The following is a 16,341-nucleotide window of genomic DNA, read 5'->3' as shown; positions in this document are numbered from 1 at the left end:
AAAATTTATGTTATGACAATTTATGCATGAATTTTAAAAATATTTTGTTCCAAACTAAAATTGTATTTACTTACTATAACATATCTGAACAGAATCTAGTTTTAGGTACTAAGACTAGAACATTGATTTGAAAAGAGTCTCTTTCAGAGCACCATATATTCTGCTAACATTGCAGCAAAAGCAAATATCAAATTCATGGTGAAGCTTTGGTTGGATGAATAACAAAATCATTGATGCTTTATGAAAAGCTTCTCGGTGGCCATCAACTGGTATGGAAGTTAAGGCCCTAGATTCCACATAACCGACTATGTGGTTCAAGTCTCAGACACATTGGCTTGAAAATCATGCTGAGCATGTGTGCATACATGACTAGAGTCCTAAGAAAAATGTAAGAGAAGGGATTGTGACATGGCCATAGTCCCAGGGGAGGGGGGTAATTTCTCACTTTCCCGTTCTCTCTGTCTCTCTCTGGTGACTGCAAGTGCCCCACAGCTAAACATAAACAAATAAATAAATAAGATTATGGATACAATGCCCCAAGTAAATCCATAGCTTACAAATGGGTGACTCATTTTAAGAAAGGAGATGTTTAAGATGATGGCTGCAGCAGCAGACCACAGCTATGATTCTGTAAGGAAAAAACGAATCTTGTTCATGCCCTGATTAAAGAGGACTGATGACTATCAGCAGAGACAATAGCCAATCCACGGACATCTCAATGTGTTTATCTTATACAATTCTAATTGACAGGTCCCAAAACTATTCACAGAAAAGCTGCAGACAAGACCTGAGGCTTCCAGTGGGAATTTTAAATAAATGTTTGTTGCGAGAATTGTGACAGGAGAATACACATGGCTTTACTAGTATGATCCTGAAGATAAGTCACAATCAAACTTTGGTTACCAAGGAGTGGAAGTGGTTCAGTCAAAGCAAAACTGGGCCAGTAAAGATCCAAGTCATGGCACTGGTTTTTCTGGAACACTCAGGGTATTTTGCTTATTGATTTTTCTGGAGAGCCAAAGCATCAAAATATCTGGTCAATTTGAGACAATTTTGAGAGAATAAAATGAACTAATTTTAAGAACTAGTAGGAACAAAAAAATGTTTGTTTTATTGTGGTTATGAAGCTTTTCCCCCAAACTGAGTACTTCTCTACTCGATTGTATTCTTGATAACATTCCAAGAAGATGAAATTTTTTCCTGTGTTCTACTTTTAATAACCACTGAGGTATTTTTTATTAATTCTTCTATTCTGTAACATAAAAGGACAAAATCAATTCCTAGTAATAAAAAAATAAACTTCACCAAAATTGAAAACAATAAAATATTCTTTATAAATTAATCTTTTATGTTTCTTCTTTAAGAATTAAATTTTTCTTTATAGTTTATTTCTTATTTTTGTGTTTTATAATAAAATCCTTTATTTAACTCTTTAGAGATATAATAGAAAAAAACTTCCCTGAGAATATTTACCAGAGAATCCTCCACCATAAATTCTCCTACTCATTCCTCTCATGAAACAAGGGTAATTTGAAAGAGATTTGGTGAAAAATCATTAGGCATCCATTTAATTTTCCTGATTTGTTTTTTTCTGAGTTTTCTTTGTTTCCTAATCTTAGAAAAAAATATTTAAAGGAAACCTATTTTTCTTCAGTCAATAATGTAAAAAAAAAATAATTGGCAGTGGAATTCTCAGGATGCACAATTCTTTAGGGATAGACTGAATAACAGTTATCATCACTTACAAAAATGCCTCAAACTTGATGAAGCTCCTGTATAAAATTTATATATTTTATTTTATCTTTTAATTTCACTTTTCATGAATGTCTTCAAGTTCTCTTGTATATGTATGTATTTTCTCCCATAAAATTACATGTATCATAGTAGTAATATACTAAATGTAAATATAATACAGAATTTTACATTTTTCCAGAATACGTAAGTGTGCATACATATACATAAATATGTCTATACACATATACCTGGACAGTCACAGCAAGCAAAGAAGAAATTTGCTGTTAAAACCCTATGTGAATTAGGACCAGCAGTTGATTTAATGGCTATGTCGCTGGATTCCCATGTAGTCGACCATGGTTCGAGTCCCAGACCCGGTGGCTTAAACTCATGCCGGGCGTGTGTGCGTGCATGCCCAAGATCCTGAGAGGAGAATGGAGGAGAAGGGATTATGGCATGACCATCCCCCCTGGGGGGGTGATTTCTCGCTTCTTGTCTCTCTGTCTCTCTCTGTCTTTCTGGCAAGCGCACACGTCCTATAGCAAAAAATCTCTCCAAAAAAAAAAAAAAAAGGAAAACCCTATGTGAATTAATTTTTATTTTATAGTTTCATATCTTCAAAGTTAGGATTTTTGGTCTATTTGAGCTACTACTACAATAAAATACCGTAGGCTAGGTAACTAAAAAACAATATGAATTTATTTCTGACTTTTCTGGATGATAAGTCCAAGAAGGACCCACTTCTTCATAGATAGCACCTTCTTAGTATTAGGAGGTGTTGTTAGTAAGAACCTTGATAGGCCCACCTTCTGTGGGCAGAACTGGAAGCAACATGCTGACTATGGTTCAAGTCGCCAGCTTGGTCATCCTGAAAACATGCGAGGCTTGTGCATGCATGTCCAGGATCCTGAAAAACAGGAAGACTGAAGAAAGGGGATTGTGGCATGACTGAGCCTTATTGAAGTTTTTTCTGTCTCTCTCTCTCTTGCTTGTGCATACACATGCTCTATCACAAGAATTTTGAAAAATTAAATTAAAAAGTCCTTCGTGAAATAGATCAGTGCTCTTATTAAAACAAGAACAACAAAAAAATTATCCTGAGGGAGCGCCTTTGCCTTTCTGATATGTAGAAGTACAGCTACAAATAAGCTCCCTCATGACAATTTTATATGAGCACTAATCCCATTCATAAGGACTTTGCCTCCCAAAGGCCTTCTCCACTTAATACCAGAACCTCTTAATACTAACACATTGGCAATCAGCATTTTGGCATACAAATTTGGGAAGGACACAATCATTCAAATCATAACAGATAAGTTGGTATGGAATGGGAAATAACTAACATCAAGTATTAACTAAACATATTCACATCTTCCTGCATTATTATCTCTTCCCATGTCCAAATAATTACTCTTCCTATGGCAAGAAATGCTCTGGTTTACCATTGACAACTCTACTTTCTATTGCATTTGGCTAGACCACAGTCATTAGCTGATATGTGTTTGATATTTCTCCAGATACTAATGCAAAGGTAGATATATTGACTGACAAATGCCCAAGGAACAGCTTGAACTTCTTAAGAGTACTAACCAATGAAAAAAAATATACTTCCTATAATTAAAATAGAATCAACATTAATCCAGGGAATATAATAAATTAATTGCTCTGGCGTTTGACGTGGGAGACTATGGTCATTATATCAAGTCTGAAACTGAAGCCCTTAGGACTCCTTAAAACCTTTTCACAAGATTTATTTCTCATAGGGAATCTCATTTGATATGCCTTAAGGTTACTAAAGATGAGGAGAATAAATTGTTTCAGGCTAGACATTTTTCCTTTAACACAGGTTGTTAATATCCTGGTCAGAAACCATCCTAATTATGTGATCTCTACAGCACTTAGACTCAATATATGTTAACTGACAACAGCAGCAAGAACACTTATGATTTCCAGTCCCTCTTTCAGACTGTGCCAATATCCATAACCACGTGTTGTGAAGAAGACAGGGCTCTTCTACCCAATTAAGAAAAAAAGAGAAAGAAAGAAAGAAAAGAAAACTAGTTCAAAATCAATTGAGTTCTCTGTGACTTGAGCTGTCCATCTGCTGTGAATATAGCAGGCTAATTCTTGAATGACTTTTTTGAAAAGTCAAAATTAGAGCCTTGTTTGTTCTTTTTATATATATATTTTTTTAATGAACAGCTCTAACTAGAAACTAGTGAACTAAAAGTTATGTGACTATCTTTGAACTTGTGTTATCATAGTGACAAAAATCATTTTAAGTTTTGCTTTTTTCTCAGAGAGATTTTTGCTGTAGCCGTAATGGGATCACCAGAGACGCAGAGAGAGACGGTGAGAGAGAAAGTGCGAAATCAATCCTGGGGAGATGGCCTCACCACAATCTCTTCTTCTCATTCTCTTCTTGGGATTTGGGATGTGCACACACACACACACGACTGGCATGAGTTTCAAGCTACCAGGTCAGGGACTCAAACCACAGTTGACCATGTGGGAGTCCAGTGCCACAGCCATTATGCCACTTGCTGGCCCCAGTTTTGCTATTTTTATATTATCTATTGTAACGATGGTTAAAATTGATTTTATTTTCTTTTTTGTACTCTTTTTTTTTTTTTTTTGGAGAGGTTTTTGCTATAGGGCGCGTGCGCTCACCAAACAGAGAGAGACAGAGAGATAGAAAGCGAGAAATCACCCCCCAGGGGAGGATGGTCATGCCACAATCCCTTCTCCTCCATTCTCCTCTTGGGATCCTGGGCATGCACGCACACGCGCCCGTCGTGAGTTTTAAGTAACCGGGGCCGGGACGTGAACCACAGTCGACTACGTGGGAGTCCAGCGACATAGCCATTATGCTAACTGCTGGTTCCCAAAATTGAATTTATTGTCTAATATGACCTCATACTTAATGTAAGAAAGTATATAGCTAGTTACAAAATTTGAAATTAAGTTAATGAAGTGTTGTTATTACTTTTATCTTTGAATCCACTAATCAATGAGCCCTTGCTATAAATAAAATCTGTACATATACATAGATATGAAGATTTGTATACCTAGATGTATATGCATTTGTATACATTGATGAATCTAAAAATGCTATTTAAGTCACCAGAAGTCTAATGTGTATGTCAGCATTCTTAACAGGAAAATATAATCAAGCTATAAGAACATAAACATAAAATACACAGCAAGTAACTTCTAGGGAGTTAGGTCTGTTAAAGGACTGAAAAGTTGTAAGTTACAAGGCTGAAAAAATTGTAAGTCACTATGCAAGTAAATGCATAGAAACCAAAAAATTATGTTCATGCCTTTATGCCTAAGCAGAATAGCACACTCTTAATAATAATAAGGGTATAGAAGATGTGCAAACTATAATAATTGGTCTCTATTTTACCTAATTTATTTTGCAAATAAATTAATGGGTTAAATAGAAACACCTGTTAAAAGCAATTCACAAGTAAACCAGTCTAAAATTCAGTTTCCTGAACATATAAGCTTACTGAAGGCTATTATGCAGAACTTCATTTATATTTGAATATCTGGGTCGCTGTCATTTATTCAATTTCACTAGCATTCATGGAAAAAGACAAAGAAAACAATTCTTAAAGGAAGATAAATCATGCATTATTGATCCATTCATTTACCAACAAATATTTGATCAGCACTGTAAAATACAGTTCAAATTGCTAAGATACAGCAGTAAACTAAGCGAATAACGATCCCATCATGGAGGCTATTATTGTATATTGTTTTTAATTTGTAGCAAAACCCTTCAAAAGTTCATTACCTATCTTGAGAATCACACAGGAAAGTTCATGGTGAACAAGATGTCCAATTATAAATGAGAACATTGAGACTAAGAGACTAGACCAACAGACCACTCTTGATTTAGGGCTTTTGACTTTTAGATCAGTGCTCATTTCACTCAATCATGTAGGTTTTCTTCACAGCACATGAATTTCCAATTACTCTGCCAATCATGTCATGGATATACTTACTCTAATTCCATATTTAATTGATATGATATCAACTAAAGTGAAGTTAGTAGGGAGCGCAAATCTTAATCTGAAATTTATTCTGATTAAAATTTGCTAAAAAAAAAACAGCATTCATTGTCTTGTTTACACAACAGGTGAAATACTAAGCATACGTTACGAAAATGACAGGGTGAACACTGGCCATTCTCTCCTTACGGTATGCATCGACGAGTTTGAGCCTGTACATGAGGAGTCACTTTGAATATAGAATCTAACACAACAATATTTTGAAATAGAAACTACAGAGGCTAAAATTTTTCATCAGTTTCACATATATTCATGATATGTCATGATTCATCCCTGACAATTTTTTTTTGAGAGGTTTTTGCTATAGGGCACGTGCGCTCGCCAGAGTCAGAGAGAGACAGAGAGACAGAAAGCGAGAAATCATCCCCTGGGGGGATGGCCACACCACAATCACTTCTCCTCCATTCTCCTCTCAGGATCTTGGGCACACACACACACACATGACCGGCGTGAGTTTTAAGCCACCAGGTTCAGGACTTGAACCACAGTCGACTACATGGGAGTCCAGCAACATAGCCATTATGCCAACTGCTGGTCCCCATCTTTGGCAATTATAAGGAGATAAGCCAAGACATCCTCACTTAACATGGCAATATTCATTTGGCTGTAACGATTGTAGATTTCCTCTGCTTTCCTCTGCAGAAAATTTAAAATTTATACATGTGAGTCATTTACATACTTCTCCCCCTGTATGCTGTTTTTACAAACTGTTGCAAAACAAAGCTGAAAGGATAAAGTAACTATATAATCTCACTGTGGAAAAGAAGTGTGGAAAAGTACAAGTGTGAGTTCTCTTTTACCCATCCCCACCTCCTTTTTTCCTATTATCTTCAAATATAAACATAGCTTATAGTAAAATTCCTACCTTTCTCAACCTCCAAATCCCTGGGCTCAACTACATATAAAATTACATTTCAGCTTTTTATTTAATTTAAAGAAATATTTGTTTTATTTATTATTATTATTTATAAAAGAAAAACTGTAAAGGATCACCAGATGGCATAATGGTTATATCACTGGACTGCCACATAGTCGATCATGGTTCAAGTTCTGGATCCGGTGGCTTAAAACTCATATCGGGCACATGTGCATGCATGTCCAGAACCCTAAGAGGAGATTGGAGAAGGATTTGCAGCATGACCATCCCCTATGGGCGATGGTGATTTCTCACTTTCTGTCTCTCTCTGGTGCACATGTACTCTATAGTAATAGAAAACAAAACAATACAAGAAAAACTTTAATATGTGAAAACCTTTCAAGCCACCAACATAAAGCCCATCCAGGACTTCTGATCAGACAACAGTCATCTCGACAAAGTTCAATGTTCTCTCCATTCTTTCTCTCTCTCCCTTCTTTCTTTCTCTCCCTAGCGAGCATACACATCCTTTGGCAAATCAAAAAAATAAGAGACAGATAACCTTGTGAGGTCTTTCTAATTAATAAGAAATATTATAGGAATTGAAAAAATCGGCACCAGCAGTTAGCATAATGGCTATGTCGCTTGACTCTCATGTGACCAACCGTGGTTCGCATGCCAGACCCAGTGGCTTAAACTCACGCCGGGTGCATGTGCATGCGTGGCCAAGATTCCAAGAGGAGAATGGAGGAGAAGGAATTGCAGTGTGGCCATCCTGGGCGGTGATTTCTCACTTTCTATCTCTCTGTCTCTCTCTGTCTTTCTGGCGAGTGCACATGCCCTATACCAAAAACCTCTCCAAAAAAAGAAAAAAAAGAATTGAAAAAAATTAATGTAAATATTAAAAGTTCATAAAGAGCTAAAATATGTGATAAATTTGATACTATTGATGCAGAATAAGCAGTGACTAAGTGAAAGGGCATTTGAAACTATATATTAAATTGTCACCTACATTCTTTACTGTGCTATATTATTTTATAACCCACTCTATTTGTTTACATACCCCCTTGTATGTGTTAATATGTTTCCCAAAACAATGAAAGAAAATTTCAAATGTGTATATCACAAAGTAACAATGAATGTTACAGACAATAAATAAATCTCTCCTTGATTTTGTTATTACACACTGTATATATGCTTTGAAAAACTGTAGTACCCTACAAATTTGTACAATTACTATATGTAAATCAATAATTATAATAAAGAGACAGGCAGATGGCATAATGATTATGTCATTGGACTCTCACATGATGACCACAATTTGAGTCCTAGACCTGGTGGCTTGAAACTCACACCGGGTGTGTATGGAAGTGTGCCCCACATTCTGAGAGGAGCATGAAAGAGAATAGATTGTGGCATGCCATCCCCTCTGGGGGGTGATTTCTCACTTTTTTCCCTCAGATGAGAACATGCACCCTATAGCAAAAATCTCTCACTCTAAAAACAAACAAACAAAAACAAGAAAAATATGTTTTTAAAAATAAAGGTGCATTATTATTACAAATTATTCCTAATTTTCTCCCACATGTTAAGTCTATATTCATGAGGTGTATTTGAAAAAAAATTGTGTTATATATTTATTTTATCTGATTATAAATCTGTATGATTTTTAGATTGTATGAGTCTAACATTTAAGGGGAAATATAAATATCTAAAGAAACCCATAGTAATCATTGAAATTATATTCTTAACATTTTAGATAATAGGAAAATCAGTTAAAAAGTTGTATGGAGGGGACCAGCAGTTGGTGTAATGGCTATGTCGCTGGACTCCCATGTGGTCCACCGCAGTTTGAGTTCCAAACACACAGTTTGAGTCCCAGACCCAGTAGCTTAAAACTCATGCCAGGCGCATGTGCATGCGTGCCCAAGATCCCAAGAGGAGAATGGAGGAGAAGGGATTGCAATGTAACCATTCCCCGTGGAGTGGGAGATGACTTCTCACTTTGTTTCTCTGTCTCTCTGTCTTTGTGGTGAGCACAAATGCCCTATAACAAAAACTTCTCAAAAAAGAAAAAAAAAAAAGTTGTATGGAAAGATTTGTTGTAGTTGCTGTTTTCTTGAAATTTCAGTTAATTATAGCCTTCTGTCAGAAAAACTTTATTCCTTACAAAGATTTGACTTCTTACATGTGTTGCTCTATATTCCTACTGGCCAGGAGTTCAGAGTCACAAAGAGAAGTTAATTATTCTGAGGGAAACCTTTCAAATAATAGTATTACTTACCGGTTTAAATTATAGTAATTTCTTAAGAGCTTCATAAGCTTATTTCCATATTTCCATATCTTTAAGTGAATCATTGATCCCAATGTTTAAATGAGAAAAAAACAAGAAGGAAAAAAAAAAAACACAAGGACAGATAAATTTACAAAAGACTTTCCTCACATAGACAGACAGACTCCCTTTTTTTTCATGAGTGGCCATTCCTAAAATGATGTGGTAAAATGGAGTCACCAAAATGTAGGTGCGTGTTTTTTGCTACCTGATTAACTACTATTTTCCTTTAGTTCATGTGTTAGTTTCTCTTTTTTTTCTTTTCTTTTTTGAGCAAGTTTTGCTATAGGGTTCTTGTACTCACTGGAGAGACAGAGAGACAGAAAGCAATAAATCACTTCCCTGGGGGGATGGCCACCCCACAATCCCTTCTCCTCCATTTCCCTCTCAGGATTTTGGGCACACATGCACACACACCTGTGTGAGTTTCAAGTCACCGGGTCTGGGATTTGAACTGAGTTGGTCATGTAGGAGTCCTACCCCTTAACCACTATGCCACGTGCTGGCCCCATGTCCTACTTTCTTAGGAAAACTTTACCTATGCTCTGGGACTATCCCATACCCCTCAGTATTATTGTCTCACAGCACCATGCTCTCTCTAGAACATTTTTCACAGTGCTAGAAACAAACAAACAAACAAAATATTGAGTGCATGATCCATTAATGGTGCTTAACTCCCTCATAAATTTCAACTTCAAGAAGACAGGTGTGCCTCTGCTCACCTGTATCCGCATGTCTTAGTACAATGTCAGGGCCTTGATAGTAAAATAAATGAAAGAATGAATTATTCAGTGCTTTTCAAATTTTCTATCCAGTACACATATTCATAATGCAAAACAGATTTCTTGCTCAATACAGACAAAACAGACATCAGGCCATGTGCAATTACTGCATGAAAAGAGCTGATACACACACACAGAGAAACTCACACTCCCCACATTTATCATTATCCCCTATAGATACTGCCTGACCATACTTGCATTTAATGTATTTTGTATTTAGCCAAAATTCTGGGTTGGCTCATGAATTCTATGCAATTAAAAGGAAATATAAAAAGGGCTTATGCTTATCAAAAATAGTCTTTTCATAGCACTTAATCATAAACTTGATTAATATCTTTGCTATTGGAGAAAGAAGAAAAGAACAGCACATTTTTACATTAAACACCAAGCCTTTGGTACACTGTTCATTGAAACCTCATTAAAGTGATGTGTCTTTAGAATAAATTAGAGAATGACTTGTTTTATCCTTGATATAATTAAGCCACAAGCTTCTGAATCAATTTTTTTTTCTTTTTGTAAACATGCCATCTGTGTTTGGGTAGAAGTATCCATCTGAAGATTCATTGAAGTGAAACATGCAGCACTAAAGCACTGTATTTTTTTTATTATTATTTCCAATTGTCGTATAATAATTGTACATATTTTTAAGAGTGTGATTTTTGGCATGTAACTATAATTTAAAGCACTATAAATTTCACTGTGACTTTGTTGCTTTATTGAAGTACCAAATGGAAGCTTTCCAAGGTGGAGGACAAAATGATAAACATAAATGAGAACTTCGTGGACTCTTTGAGTTTCTCAAAAACGTAGTGAAGTACAGTTATTGGGTTCAGCCTCAGATGAAAAAAAAATCATATTACTCCATGTATAAGTAATTTTCAAAAGTATATTAAAGTACAGATTGATTTTTAAAATTAAGGGGCCAGCCAGTGGCATGGTGGTTAAGGTGACTGGATCCCGAGTGACTGGCTGTGCAGTTTGAGCCCCAGACCATACATGGCAAGCATTCTGCCTGTGATTTTGCAGTCCAACTTGATGTCCGGAAGGAAACCACAGTGCTGGTTGATAGAGGCCAATAAAGTTTTGCTTGCTTCAGTTAAAAAAAAAAAAAGCCTTCGTTTTTTTCAGTAGTAACTTTACATTTTATTGTCAACCAAGTGTGACGACTTCAGTATCAGTGAACAATTAGAATAAGATTTATGGACTGTGTGTTTGCTATATGCTAGGATTTTTTATGCAATGGCTAAATTTCTCTATATAATACACTCAAGTTTTTAGGGATTTTAAAATTTTAATTTTTTTTTTCATTTTTATTGTTTTTGCCATAAGGTACATGCACTTGCAAGAGAGCGAAACAATGAGAGGGAAAGTGAGAAATCACCCCATGGGGGATGGCCATACTGGAATTCTTTCTCTTCCATTTCCATTCTGGGATTTTAGGCACACGCTCATGTGCCTGGAGAGATTTTTTAAGCTGCTGGATCTGGAACTTGAACCATGCATGTATGGTCCTGTGGAAGTCCAGAGTCTTAAGCAATGCACCACTTCCTGGCCCCTAATACATTCATTCTAATGTTTAAAAGATTTAACTTTGAAGATATTTATTAATGTGCACAATGTCATATACCTGATCGTTAATTCAAATGTATATCTGGTTTATTCAAAGGCTCTACTCTCTCTTTTTTTAATGTTACTTAGTATTTACTCAGAAAACTGATGTTACCTTCTAATTGTCAAAAATATAACAAAAAACCGGCTTTTTAAATATGGAATTCTATCTAAAACATTATATAATTCTTTTCATTCTTGAGCAAGTGCTCTAAAATCATTTCTACCTTTACTTTATGGCTTCATGGTCATCCTTAGGAAAAATGACGCCTATAGGCTCCATATTATGATACTGTGATCCACTGATTGGCTATTCGGGACTGTAGAAAAGTTTGTTCATACGTTAACCAGTTTCCAATTACTTCGTTTTTAATTTCTGATATCTGATTTCCTAACTTTTCAATTCTCTCTCTCTTTTTGATTGCCAGAGCTCATGTGCAGACAGAATCAGAGGAAAAGGCAGGGAGAAAAATCACCCCAGTGGTGTGTGGCCATACTTTAGTACTTGTCCCCGCATTTCTCCATCCTGTCCAGATTTCAGGTACACATGCATACATACCTAGTGAGGTTTTCAAGTCACCAAGATTAGGGCTCCAACAGTCTTCAGCCACATGGTATCCGGTGATCCCTGTGAGAGCCAGTTCACCTAACCTCATGCCACAGGACCAGCCCTTTTTCCACTTAAAAATAAATGAAAGAAACTCATAGGTTCTTTCCCTGTCTCACTTTCTTTTTCTCTCTCCCTCTCTTTCAGTGTATGTGCATGTGTGTGTGTGTGTGTGTGTGTGTGTGTGTGTGTCTGGTGAGTGCACAAGTCTGATTGCAAACAAACAAAAAAAAACACAGTTCCGTATTGATTCGTAAAGCTCCCTTTTTTCTTTCTTGATGTTGGACTAGTTGTTAATTTGGGGTGATGCCTGTGTGTCTAACTCTAGGAGGTTTCTTCTGAACACAATATCCCCAATGCTCTTCTCATTTGGAACAGTTTTTAAGTTCCACGTGGTGGCCCAGTAGGCTCTACCTTCTAGAAAGAACGTTCTAACACAGATTTTATGGTGTGTGTGTGTGTGTGTGTGTGTGTGTGTATGTGTGTTTGATGGGCCTTTGCTAACTTTCCTCTGGTAGGTCCTAAATAATTACATTTTCCAGGCCCATGATTCACAGATAAGAGAGGTATTATTCTTTTTTGGTGTGTTTTATTTTTTACTTTGAGTAAATTTTCTGAAGTTTTTTTGCCTCTATTCTTCTCAGATAAAGTTATACTCACAATTTTCTCTAGCTTTTATTATTTTTGTTAAATAAGAAATACATACTTATTTTTTAATATTTAGAAAAAAATGAACAGATTGGAAAGTAAGAATTCTGCGATACCAAGATCATTTACTTTATACATTCATTCTCTGAGAGGTATCATTTTATTTATTAGAATGAAATGTGAAATTTCTTTTGTGGAGAGATTTTTATTATAGGGTGGGTGTACTCACTTGAGAGACAGAGAGGGATAAATCACCCCTCAAGAGAAATGGCCACACCAAGATCTCTTCTCCTCCATTTTCCTCTTGGGAGTTTGGGCATGCACACACAAGTGCCCAGACTGTGAATTTTAGGCCACCAGGTCCAGAACTCAAACCATAGTTGACTACCGGGAGTTGGAGTACAGTGATAAATAGGTGTAAAACTACTACATAAATACAAAGGAAAGTGTCATATTCATCAACTATAATAACTGAAAATCTTTGTCTCTGGGAATAGAGCTAGGGAAGAGAGAAGGGAAGTTTTCTGATGTTTTTATTGTCATAAGTTTTGTGCATTTGATTCAAATCATTGGAACTAAATTAAATGAATTAGTATAAAATAAACTGCATCTGAAGAGATAAGCCTCACACTTCACTTATTAAAGGTCACCAAACACTAACAGCACTGATTCCTGCTTAGAGCTCCTCAGAAGGGAAGGAACTAAGTCCCAAACCTGAAACTATTACATCAAAGTGAAAATATAACCATCATAAAGCTAAAAAAACAAATGCAAACATGGGCTTCGTTCCAAAATCTCATACAAATTACACATTCGATTAAATGACACACTCATTCTAATATCAGTGGGTCAATAATTTTTTTTTTTGAAGAGGTTTTTGCTACAGGGCACGGGCACTCGACAGAAAGACAGAGAGAGCCATAGAGACAGAAAGCGAGAACCCCTCCCCCCTCGGGAGGACGGTCATGCTGCAATCCCTTCTTCTCCACTGTCCTCTCAGGATCTTGGGCACATGCACCCAGTGTGAGTTTAAGCAACCAGGTCCGGGACTCAAACCACTACATGGGAGTCCAGCAACATAGCCATTATACCAACTGCTGGTTCCAATAATTTCCTATAATATTAAATGATGTAGAGCATTCTTTTTTCCCAGAGAGATGTGAAAGCTATATGGACATTTGCAAAATATTTCTTCTGTTAACATTTTTCAAAAATTTCCATTAAGGAAGAGTATCTATTTCAATGGATTATAAACATTTTCAAAGAGGTTTTCCATTAATGCAGATGTTCTAGTTCAGAAACATTCTAACCTCATTTCATTTTTTAATTTCTCTGCTAATATTCTATGAGCCCAAACTAATGAAAACCTATGTGTCTGTAATTTAGCCATATGAATAACATATGGTGAGGAAAAAAAGAAAAAATGCCTAAATGTTTAATGCATTATTAGTTCAGACTTCTTTAACATGTACCATAGAAGAGATAGCTTATAAACTACAGAGATTTATTTCTTACAGTTCCAGAGGCTGGAAGTCTGAGATCAGGACGTCAATACGCTTGAGTTCTGGTAAGGACTCTCCTTTGGGTTCCATATTCCAGAATTTTCATGATTACATTCTCACATTTCAGAAAGGGGGTGAGAGTTTTTTCTGGGTTATCTCTTTTAAGATTACTACCATTAATGAAGGTTCCACCCTCATGACCTAAATTTCCTCCCAAAGGCCCACATCCTAATATCATCACAAGGAGGGGGCTTTAGGATCTTAGCATTTGAACTGGGAGGGGGGAAACATTCAGTTCATGGCATCTATGGACAGCAATAACTCTATTAAAACTTTATATTAGCATACAAAAACACACAAAAAATTTCAATACACGTAGACTATTTTATTTGTTTTCCTTTTTATAATGACATAAAATTAGACTTTAAAAAAGAAGGAAAATAAACATGAGTAAGTACTTAAATGTTTGTCAAGCATAAAACAATTTTTTGTTTTAGAGTTTGGGACATTTTCATCAAATAATTGTAGTATTTTATTATATTCTAGTAACAGTAGACTGGTCAGTACTGTATTTGAAAATTGCAAAATAGATTTTTACTAAGATATTTGAAAATCTTGCAAAAGTATGACAGCTACAACTAACCAAAATGTTTAAACTTTTGAATTATAATATGTACTAGTGAAAATATCTAATTTTAATAAGACTGTTAGATCACTAATCCAAAGACACAGATAATTTTATGAAGATCGAGAGAGGTGTAAGATTTTACATACAAATTATAAAGTACCAATACTTACCCAAGTAGAAACAGACTAATTGCCACAAAATGGATTAGAAAGATAAATACAATGCCAATGTTAAAACAGTGAACAGATTTAGAATTTCTTCTAACTGAGTTCTGGATAAAATGTAACTAACAAGTAATTCAAAGGCTAAATCATTGTTTTCAAAAAATATTTATTGAAGAGCCAGCAAGTGGCATGGCGGTTAAGGTGCTGGATTCCCACATGGTCGACTGTGGTTGGAGTCCTAAAATCATGCCAGGTGCATGTGCATACATGCCCCAAATCCTGAGAGTGGAATGGAGAGGAGAAAGGATTATGGTATGGTCTTTCCCTCTGGGTGGTGATTTCTCACTTTTCCCCTCATTGTCTTTATCTAGCAAGTGCACATGCACTATGGCAAAAAAAAAAAAAAAAAAAAAATTATTGAGTATTTCTCTGTGTCAGTAACTGAGATGTTGGGACCAGTAGTTAGCGTAATGGCTATGTCGCTGGACTCCCACGTAGTCGACCACAGTTTGCGTCCCAGACCCGGTGGCTTAAAACTCATGCCGGGCGCATGTGCATGTGTCCCCAGAATCCCGAGGGGAGAATGGAGGAGAAGGGATTGAGGCGAGGCCATCCCCCCTGAGGGTGATTTCTTCCTTTCTGTCTTTCTGTCTCTCTTTGTTGGTCTGGCGAGTGCATGCGCCCTATAGCGAAAACCTCTCCAAAAAAAAAAAAAAAGTAACTGAGATGTTGAGAATGCTACAATGAAAATAATAATTAAAAATAAAAATCAAGGGCCAGTAGGTGACATGGTGGTTAAGGCAGCTGGACTCCCACATGGTTAACTGTGGTTCAAGTCATGGACTCAACGGCTTGAAATTTACACTAGGCATTTGTGTGTGCATGCCCAAAGTCCTGAGAGGAGAATGAAGAAAAAAGGATTGCAGTGTGGCCTTGCCCGCTGGAAGGTGATATCTCACTTTCTGTCTCTCTCTCTCTCTCTTTCTCTATCTCTATGGTGTGTGCATGTGCCGTATAGCAAAAATCTCTTAAAAAAGAGAGAAAAAATTAAGACTTTTCTTAACAAAACTTGTATTTATTGTTCTTCTGGAATGGAGAGAGGGGAGCAGGCAACTTAAGAGCACATTTAATTTAATAAATCCTAGCATATCTTTTAAAAATTTATTTAAATTTATTTAATATATTTGATCACTGTACATGAACACAAATTGTAAAATAAATTTTATTTCTAGTGTATCTTTAAAAAACTTAATGGAATGAGGCAATCAGAAAGGAATATATTATTAGGAGGGTAGGGGACCAGCAGGTGGCATGGTGTCTAAGATGCTGGACACTCCCACATGGCCAACCACGGTTCGAGTCCCAGACCTGGTGGCTTGCTCTCTCTCTCTCTCTCTCTCT

This window comes from Tupaia chinensis, unplaced genomic scaffold (assembly GCF_000334495.1).
Source record: "Tupaia chinensis unplaced genomic scaffold, TupChi_1.0 Scaffold147312_1, whole genome shotgun sequence".
Lineage (NCBI taxonomy): Eukaryota > Metazoa > Chordata > Mammalia > Scandentia > Tupaiidae > Tupaia > Tupaia belangeri.
The sequence above is the reverse complement of the archived record's forward strand: the minus strand, read 5'-3'. Positions refer to the sequence as shown.